Raw genomic sequence first — 10,421 nt, 5'->3', positions numbered from 1 at the left:
AGCCAAACCAGTTAGGGCCAGAAAATGTTTTGATGGTGCCAGACGGGAGGGGAGTTAGGGGGATAGGTGAAAAAGGTGAAGGGGTTATTACAGAATAGTCATGGGGATGTAAAGTACAGCATAGGAAATATAGTCAATAATATCCTAGTAACCATGTATGGTTTTCGTTGGGAATGAGATTTATTGGGATTATCAATTATTAAGTTACATAATGTCTAATAACTTGGTTGTGCACCTGAAACTAATATAATATTATAAAACTGTAACTGAAAAATTAAAAAAAAATTTTAAAACACAAAAAAAGAATAAAGGAAAAAGTTCAAAGAAAAGTATCAGAGTAGAGAATGACACCAGCTTTTTCTTTGAATGCCTCATCTCAATTTTTAAAATTATTTTCATCCCTTTTTTTTCTTAACTTTTAGTGGCAAGCCTTTTCTATTCAATTATATATGGGTGGTGAGTTGGCTGTGTATAGGCTCATAAGAAATTTCCATAGTACAGTTAGTTGAAATAGTCAAGCAATTTGTACAATATTACATGATACATAGAATTTTGGTTAGAATTTAGAGTTTAACAGAAAGATATCTGTTACCCTCATACTTCAGGTCTCCCACTAAACATTTTTTTAAATAAGCTAAAATATTTTCTGAAAATTATTTTGCATACACAACATTTAAAAAATTCTTGACACAAACTTTTAGGATTCTCCAGTGTCATACTTTTCATTTTTACCTCTTCCAGTTTAAACTACAAATTATTTACCACTTTCCCATTAGTAAGAAATTTCAAGTCTTCAGATCTTCAGTGATTGGAAATATAGACCTGGGTTATTTAAGCAGTGATATCTTAATCCTTAGTAATTGTGATAATATTTTAACTGATGGCATCATGCCTAGTCTGAAAGTTACAGCTGTGGTGCTTTTTAAGGTCTAAACATATTCACTGAACTCAGGAAATAGCTGCTCATAAATGCTTATTCAGGTCAAGGGAAATGTTTTCCATACTCTGTATTTAAAGGGAAAGTGACAAGATAGAAGATAATAGGAAGAGATACAGGGGACATTAGATGGGTGTGAAAGCAGACGTCAGAAAAGATGGAGCAGCTCTCCTTCCTGACACAATATCCTGTTGCTTTTCCATCGCTTTGTCTAGTCAGACCTCTCTAGAGTTTTCCAGTTATTCCTCCTCTCACTCTGTGTACACGTATGTCTCTGTGTGTAAATCTCTCTGTATGTAAGCACAGGCACTTAAGGTGACTAGAAAAAAAAGAAAAATGAAGGAGCAAAATATATTTCTTGTCTTCTGAGTATTAAATTACACCCATCTTTATGACTCCTCTAAAGTTTGCATACTGGGAAAACTTGCATAGCATTTAATCTTTTTACCAAGATGAAAAAGGATACTTTTGTCTTAAAATAGTGAATATATACTCACTTACAAAAACTTTTGTTCATGTTCAGTTACAGTAAAAAAGTCCTTCATATGTAAAGTGCTTTCAGATTCTCAATGAGAGGTACTGTTTTTCATAATTCAGTCTTCTTACATATTCATTAGTATTATGAAAAAAAATAATTTCAGTGAAACAAACTAGAGAATATATTCTGCCTGTCACCTTCTCTGTGTTCAGTATACAATGGATTATCACCTGATAGCAATAAATTCTCTGGCTTGCATTTTTATTCAAATATGACACTTTCAATTTTTTAAATATAATTTTTGAGGCAGTTTATGATTTATATAATCTGTGATTGATAATGTTCATTAATAAAACTCCAAATCTTTTCCCTCTTACATACATATACCCTCCCTGCTGCCTCCTCACCCCACACACACACACACACACACCCCTCACACACACACACACACACACACACACACACTTTCACAGATTTCCTTCCGGGCTTATTCCAATCTAATAAGGATTCTTGTCAGGACATTCCAGATATGATTTTCCAAAGTATTATCCTATAATCATTGTTCTGCTGCTGCAGATTAAAGGGGGGCACATTTGAAGAATCAGCCTCTTTTATTTACATGTTAAAAACAATATAAAAAGAATTAGCTGTGAAATACACAAGAAGGTTCCATGGGATTCTGAATGATGTTTCTAACATCCTGACTATCTACCTATGTTGTGTGTAACAGAATAATGGGAGCAGAAGAGAATACTATATTTTAATTAACTTACAGGCTTATTTGAGTGAGAAGTGAGACTTTAACTTTAGAACTAATAAAACTGTAGTACATAAATGTCCAATAGCCAAAATATACTACCTAATCATTTACTTTTTATGGAAATGGGGGAGGGGGCATAAATTATTATTTCCTTTAAACATCTTTGTCAATTTATTTTACTTTTAGGATTTATGGCTTTGTTTTTATAATGAATCTACTTTTCAAAGAATTTTTCTTTGAAAACATTATATCCTACATGATTCATTTTCATATTATTTACACCAAATGCATAAATCATGTAATAATGACAGTAGCATCTTTGTAGTTCTTTTTAAATATAGATGAAATATGAGTTTTCTTCCAAGGTACAAGGCGTCATTAAGGGCTCAGGTGGTTAAAATCAACATGAAAAATACATGCTGCTTCTTCTTCCCTTAAATGCAGTAATGTAATCAGATTTCAAGTCATCTTACCTACCTCACTTACAGCTTTATGGAGATTAATTAGTTTCTAGACCCCAGTCACATGATCTTTTCTGACTGTCATTTAGCTGGCTGACTAGAACCTGTGAGCTGTCTCCTGCCCCAAAGGACAGATTAAATTTTACTGTTGTTTGTCTTCTTTCTTTTATTCAAAGGTGGATTTTTAAAGTTATGTTTTAATTGTATTTTGTTTTTAATTGGGAATACATTATGACCTTTTTGAGGGAAGGTCAATATTAAAATAATTATAAATAGGTAAAACAAAATGTTCTCCCAATTTTGCTATAAAGACTTATTTTACTGACACCTAAAACTGGCTTTTTTTATTATTTATAATACAAATGTTATATGAATTTAGAAGAGTTTTTACAATAATCCTCCACCTCACAGGGGAGATTACTCAGGTGCCCCATTTTAAGGACACTGATAATTGGTGGTCCTAAGACAGGTTTCTAAGGTCAGAATAAATGTGGAAGTAAAAAAAAAAATGAATTGGAAATTTACTAAGTAACCAACAACAAAAAAAGCATGATTTGCCTCAGTGGCAAAATTTCTGTTAAATAACATAAACCACAAACACAGAAAACAAAATGCAACAATAAAAACTTAAATATGATGAATTTGTTACTCCTTAATAATATATCCTATAACTACCGTTCTCATTTAGTACTCTGTTGCTGACTGAGCCGAGGATTAAAATTGAAAGACCACCGTCTTCGTTTTTATGTTAGTCTACTTAACCATGGATTCTCAATTGGGAGAAAAACAAAAGAAGAAAACATTGATAAACTACTTCAATCTGCTTTACAATAATGTGATTAAAGAAAGAAAAGAAACCTTGTCAGCTACAGTGGTTAAAACATTGATATTTCTAGCTGAGGTCCTAATTAAGGTGTAATGAGAGATTCGAAGTGCAGTGAATTCCCTTCCTTCACGTCACTAAACCAGTGAACCACAACTACATGTAGAGTTTCAGGGAGATGTAACACCCCGTGAGTTAGTTATCCACTGAGTCCTGAGCAGTTGGTTCAGAGCTGGGCCACTGGGGTACTGTAGATGCATGGTGAATGTGGGACTGGCTGTTATTTGACCACAGATTTCCTTTCATGGGTACTTACCAATAAACAGTCCCTCTGCTTAGGAGAAAAGTTGATTTCATAAACACATGGAATTTCCTGGCTTTTGAATGAAGACGCCCCGGGATTTTTCACTGCTCAGGTGTTACTGGCCGCAATGCTGATTCAGGAACTGAAATGATCTCTTTCCCTCGCCTGTGGAGTTGGATCATTGCCTTTGGCAGTAACCCCAGACTCCTGTAAATGATGAAGACATCCCTCCATGCCTATGTAGAAAATAGTGCCAACATGGATGCCATTAGAAAGATTCAACTGAGTGTATGCTGAGAAAATTGTATCTCCCATACCTGGCATGAAGGGGGAGGACTGAGAACAACAGTATAGGTTGAAGCCCATTCCATTGAAAGAGAACCATTGGGTTGATCTAAATCTCCTCCAGGACATTGATATCATATTTTCTGGCTCTTTATTCCCCCAGCACACTGTTCATCCACTTGTGCTTCTTGCCTGACCTTGGAAATGGGAAAGGAATCATCGCTCCATTCTATGCCACCTTCAAAGATTCTTTAAACAATTAGAGCAGAGACAAATTATGTGAAGGAGTCTCAGTATTCATCCTGGAGCACGTGTGTAAATAATACATTTGATAAGCTTTATATTCATATTATTTATAATGACCTTTGGATAATAAATTCCATTTTAAATTCCCAATGTATAAAAACAAAAACCCAAAGGCATGAGATAAGCAATGGGAAAATCAAAATCTACAGATGCATTGGTCCCATCAGCCTCTTTATTAATTCTTAGAAAATGTTCATTATATTTGGGTCTTTACCAGGAAGCATTCGTCTCATTATGCCATTCTTTTGGTCCTGTACATAAATTTTGTGCACAGCGTTATCCTATGTTTCGTTAGAATAAATTTGTGAAATTGTCCCATTGCCATGTAAAACATTACATATCTAATGGGTTGTCTCCTCCAGTTTTATAACTTTAGAGCTAACCCGCATAGTTACATTTCATTGGCACCTGTCAGCTGCCCTTCTCTTCTTCTCCCACGAAATAGACTTATTCCAGCAAGGGTAGACTGTAAGCACCCACCCCTCCACAGAAATTATCATAAATAAACACATGCCTGAATATATCCATTTCCATCACCAGTCGGCAGCATTCCAAGCCAGGCATGTTGATCCTGGGTTTCTGTTCCATTGATAAAAGGGAATATGCCATTTTTGTTCCAGCCAGAGCTGTCCAATGTGCTCTTGTAAGGCAAGTTTCCATGTGGAGTGAATAAGGATCATTGTTTCCTACATAATGGTCTCCCCCTCCTTTGGCTCTCAGTGAAAGGCTGCCACTACACTGGCGAAGAAATAGTCCTGTTTAACCGCCAAGTGTCTGCCGAACATAGGGTGGTAATGGGAATGATTTTCTTACCCGTCATTGCATGACTGGCACGTGAATAATTTTGCCCACCAGGTCATCATGTCACATCATCCATGATAACTAAGCATAATCAAATGTAATCACTATATTACTCCTTCAAAATGATCATTTTTACAAGAAAAATAAAGAAATCTATCTTTATTTCTCCTCTCCTCCACTTTGTAAAGATGTTGGTTTCAGAGATAAATAGGTAAGAAAGCCAATAAAGTACACTGACTGAATTCATGCTGTCATTTAAAATGCATGTTTTCAAGTGGTGCCTCTGTTTTATACCTGTTTCTGGCTGGCATAGCCAAACTAAGTATCTAGACATTAATACTAGAACCAGTTCAGTAATATTTATTGCTCTGAGTCCAATCTATATTAGCATGTCAGCCCTGTATCAAAGCAGAAGACAGCAGTATTTATGATTATTAGTACAATATTGAATCATCCTGAACCAATTACTGATCCAATTACTGTGTCATTATTATTTTCTGAATAGGGCTTGATTTGTCTGTGATAAATATGATGCAATTAAACCACCTTTTTACATAATAAAACACTGCAGGTGTTTATTCTTAAGAGTTCACAGATACCAACAACCAATAGATTTAATTTAAAATATCCTTGATATAAGTGTGAATTTCATTAAAATTTTCTAACGTTAGTGTATATTTAAAGCATATCTTATCAAAAGAAACAATAATAGCCAAACTCTTGTCTGGCTATTATTTAGAAACTATGCTAACTGTCCAAAGAAACAAAAATTAACATAGTTGCTTAATATTCTGACTTAAAATGTCATTTATTCAATGTATATAAATATTAGCTGGAATTATTAAAAAAGTTCTTAGATATAGGTATATTACAAAAATAGATTTATAATAGTTGTAATTTATAACACCAATTGCATATAATAACAATTGAAGGAAAACAAACTTTCTTAATTACCTCAACAGGCCAACAGCAAGGTATGTGATAAAAGCTAAATGTTATCAACCACTTTGAAATCCTACATTATATTCAATTGTATACAAGCAATTTTAAAACAAGTTTTAAAACAAGTTTTACACGTTTAAATACACTGTAATTTGAATAACCCATACTTCAAACAATATGAACATAAATGAAGCTAAATATTGTTAAAAATATAGTTAAAAATCATTACATAAAAAACAATGTTTAAAGTTAGTATTATATTTAACATTGAAGATAACCCAAGAAAGTGCTTTAGTTCTTAAAGTATTTATTCTCTTCACTCTCTCTAGCCCAAATTTATAATAAACATTTATAATTAGAGAAGTAAAAAAAAAGGATCAATATCAGGTTAACAATTATTTTGATTGTACACAAATATTTTGAAGATTATAATAATGAATCTATTTGATCACTATTATATTTTAAAGTACTAAAAATCAGGTTAAATTGAAGATTTGTTGCTGTTGTTTGTAGAGATGAATAACATTGCCTGGTCAGTTTTCTAAGACTTTAACATAAATCAAGCATAAATCATGACCTTATACAAAAGTTGTATTAAAATTAATGCATTCAGAAACAAAACTACCTTGTCAGGTTCCCTTTATTGCCAACTGGGCCTATTATACTATTTCTATCATGCATTTTTTATTGATACCTTTTGAAGAAAAATAATTGGCATACATTTTAATCTACCTAACAGACTAGTGGCTATTTAACTGATTTTACTCAATAATGAAACAGTGGTTGGCCACCAACACTTTTAATAATGTTGTTATAGATGTGATTATGTAACATGCGTCAGCATTTGCTGACTACATTATTGCAATTAGCCAAGGATTTCAAAGTGGTTGATGACATTTAGGTTGTATCACACACCTTGCCATTGGTCTGTCAAGGTAATTATAGTAAGTTTGTTTTGCTTCAAGGCTGTAATTGTACAAATTACAGTTTTCATCCTCTTTGTGTCTCTACCTCTGTCTTTGTCTCTGTCTATCCCTCTCCCTTTCTCCCTTCTCTTTTCATGTATAGTTCTAAATAGGAGGGAGTTCCCACTTTTATTGCCAACATCTCAATAATTATAGATGTGCTCTTGTAGAAATCAATTTATAATTCTGAACACCTACCATCAATATCTAATTTTCTGCATATTTTAAAAGGCAAGAAGAAACTCAAATCCATTCCAAGCAGATTAACAAAAATGCACTTGGGTGTTTTGTTCAGTTACATTGTCTAAAGGGGAGGAGGGAAGAGTCTGCTGTGCCTCACATAAAGGAATATTAAAGATTAAAATGAACATTTTCATTGGTACAGACTAAAATTTACTCCTGTAACCACAGAAATTCACTGTAAATTAAGAGTTTGTAAAAAATTGAAAATAGGTACTAGATTCCGACAATATTTAATTTAACCTAAGTGTTAAAATTAAAGCAATAACACTGAAAATAAATTAATGAACTGCAATTAATTATATTTACAATAAGCGGTTTGGGTTTGAAACACCTACTTTCTGCACTGATAAAATAAAACCTACATCCTGTAGAAGCTAAAGTAAGTTAAATGAAGATGCTTTTAACAAGGTTATTACTTAAGCAATGACAGGTTTACAGATTTTAGCACCAGTGGGTTTTCACAGGAGCTACAGCAAGTGCTAAAATAACACACACCTTCAGGTTCATTAAATTCGCCAGTGTGATGAAATAACTGATATTTTGCTATATTACTATAATCCCTCAAAGAACCATCTATAAATAAGACACACTAATAACAACTGTTTGTGCCGGTAAAACAATGAAATAATTCTTTTGAGGTTCATCTGCAAGGGAAAAATTGTGTTTACACAGTACTGTTAGCATAGTTATATCCTAATAATTTTGATTTCTGTGGAGCCACATATTTATTTATTTACCTAAAATAGGTATGTTCTGTTAAAAGGTTTTGCCATGGGCTGCACTCAGAAGGAAACTTGTAAAAAGGCGCTGTATATTAAGAGGAAATAAACTGAATCTCACCCCCCAAATATTTACTTTATTGTTTGATGTTTACTAGGGTATTTATGGAGGCTGTTTTATTTAAAGAACTTATAAAATTACAATAAGCGCCAGAAACAGCAACATCTCGGATAAATCCTTTCGTGTCGTCTGTTGTGAGATGAGCCAAAAGCATAAAGAGTGAGTTTCTAATAAATCAATGGCGCCTGGCCTTTGGAGACCTGGAAGACATATGGACAGTAATAGAGTATCTCAGGTTGTCTCATGAGTGATTCCATCTGGATGAAGTCTTGGTGTTATTCACAGCCTACTTCTCCCCTAAAACACCTTCAATCTTATCCACAGCCTCCATCTCAAATGTCAGACCACCTGGGATACGCAGCTGTCAGGCTGAAAGGGGAGCTGCCTGGGACTGGCCCTGCCGCTCGCTCATCAAGGAGATACTGTCACTAGCCAGCAGGCAATGCTAGGTGCACGGGGTGACAGCACTATCGAAAGCAGGGACAGACGCCTGGCTCGGGATTTGAGATTCTAAGGAAAAAAATAAAGAATTTAGCTGAAATCGCGGCTATCTCTACAATAGAGCTGCTCAGATGTGATATTCTCTCCTTCAAGGTATTTTCTTCTTTCTTGTCAGTAATCACGTGGAGATCAGTTCATTTTGGATCATGAATAAGACAACATGTGTAATAGTCACAAATATATTTCTTCATACTTCAGATCATTCTCAAGTCCTTTGCCATGTGTTCATTTACATTGGTATTTATGTTTTCTATTATTAAACATTTAGCTGGGTGAGGAATGCCCTGGGAGAGAAAACTTTATCATCACTGCTCTTGTCAGTTCTTTTCTCTTCTTTGCCTCCTTACCCACTCAGTGTCTGCTGACCTTTGTGGCTCTCACAGTGGGAGATAGCAGCACCTACTACAGGCAGTCATTTTAGTTTAAGTGACTAATTATAATCCAATCAATTTAATATTTAATATTCCTTTCTCCCCTTTCATGTACCCCCCTTTAAGAAATTAACAAATACAAAATTCCTGTTGCAACTACAAATTGCATACTTTCTTTTTATAAATTTAATTACCTTCCTGTGATTCTGATTGTGTGTGTGTGTATGCAACAGTATAACCCCACTGAAAATAGTCCCAGTTAATCACAAATGATGGTTTCTAATAAAGGGCAGATGCCATATCTAAGTTATTTGCTTGTATTTCTAAGTTTTAAGTATGGTTTTTGGCACTCCAAAATATTTATCCAATGGATAAATGAATTTCTATTTTCTTATGAAAGAGAAATTGTCTTCGTGGATAGTCAAGGTCCAATGTGAAGTTTTATTTGCCTTAAAATTTTTCTTTCCTAAAGTTCTTTCCCATGCACACATATTATAATTCTTTTACTATTTGCTTAGTTTCTTTCTCAATATTATGCTGAGCTTAGTTATTGTTGTTTGCTTCCCTTTTCTTACCCCTTATCTACTAACGATAGCTTTTAAATAGGATAGTTAATAAAACACTGCCTAGTCAAATTAAACTTTATAAAGCACATTGAGAGAAAGTTTTTCCAAAATACCATTACTTTATTGCCTACATAAAGTTTTTGAAATTTAAATTTGGTCTGATCGGGCTTAAAAATTAACTCAATATAACATGAAGTAAGATTTTTAAGTGAAAAGTTTAGCTTTATTCTATAAATTTAATTCATCTGACTATTTTCATCGAATGTCAAAAAGTCCAAATGAGCAAACATTCACCTATAGAAAAAAATGGCTGGTAACTGCATACAGAAACATATTTGTTGTCAGAAGTTATTTGTTGGTTGGTTGTCTGGCTTTATAAACAATGCATCATAGTTTTTTCAGAGAGGCAGCATACTATAATGGTTATAAGCATAGATTCTGGAGTTAAGTAAGATGAGTTATAAACACAGCCTGCAACAGACGGCCATCAGGATATTGGGCAGCACTGAGGTGTGTCCCTGGTTCTCCACAGTGGGGACAGGACACACCCTGCCATGTGGGTTACGGAAGAATGAATCATGACAAGTGTAGGAAGCACATGTCATATAGTTCAGTGTTACCACTGAGGCCTGATACTTGCTCTCCAACTTTGAATTGCTCTGTCAATTGAATATTTTCATTGTTAGGAAACTAAGCCATGAAAGAGTTAAGTAATTTTTCTGATGTCACATTAATGATGATCTGGGGTATGAATCAAGGTGAATCTGATTTTAATGCCTTTAGTTCTGCCAGTTGCTCAGGAGGAAACCTGCACCCCTTTTTTTTATTTTATATCACT

At 34.1% G+C, this 10,421-nt stretch overlaps 1 pseudogene; it reads right to left on the bottom strand.

Moving 5' to 3' along the window:
- Positions 1-10,421, bottom strand: part of LOC102764171 — a 142,931-nt pseudogene that overhangs the window by 131,911 nt on the left and 599 nt on the right.

Source organism: Myotis davidii, unplaced genomic scaffold (genome assembly GCF_000327345.1).
Source record: "Myotis davidii unplaced genomic scaffold, ASM32734v1 scaffold140, whole genome shotgun sequence".
NCBI classification, from domain to species: domain Eukaryota; kingdom Metazoa; phylum Chordata; class Mammalia; order Chiroptera; family Vespertilionidae; genus Myotis; species Myotis davidii.
This window is presented reverse-complemented; position numbering and strand designations above follow the sequence as displayed.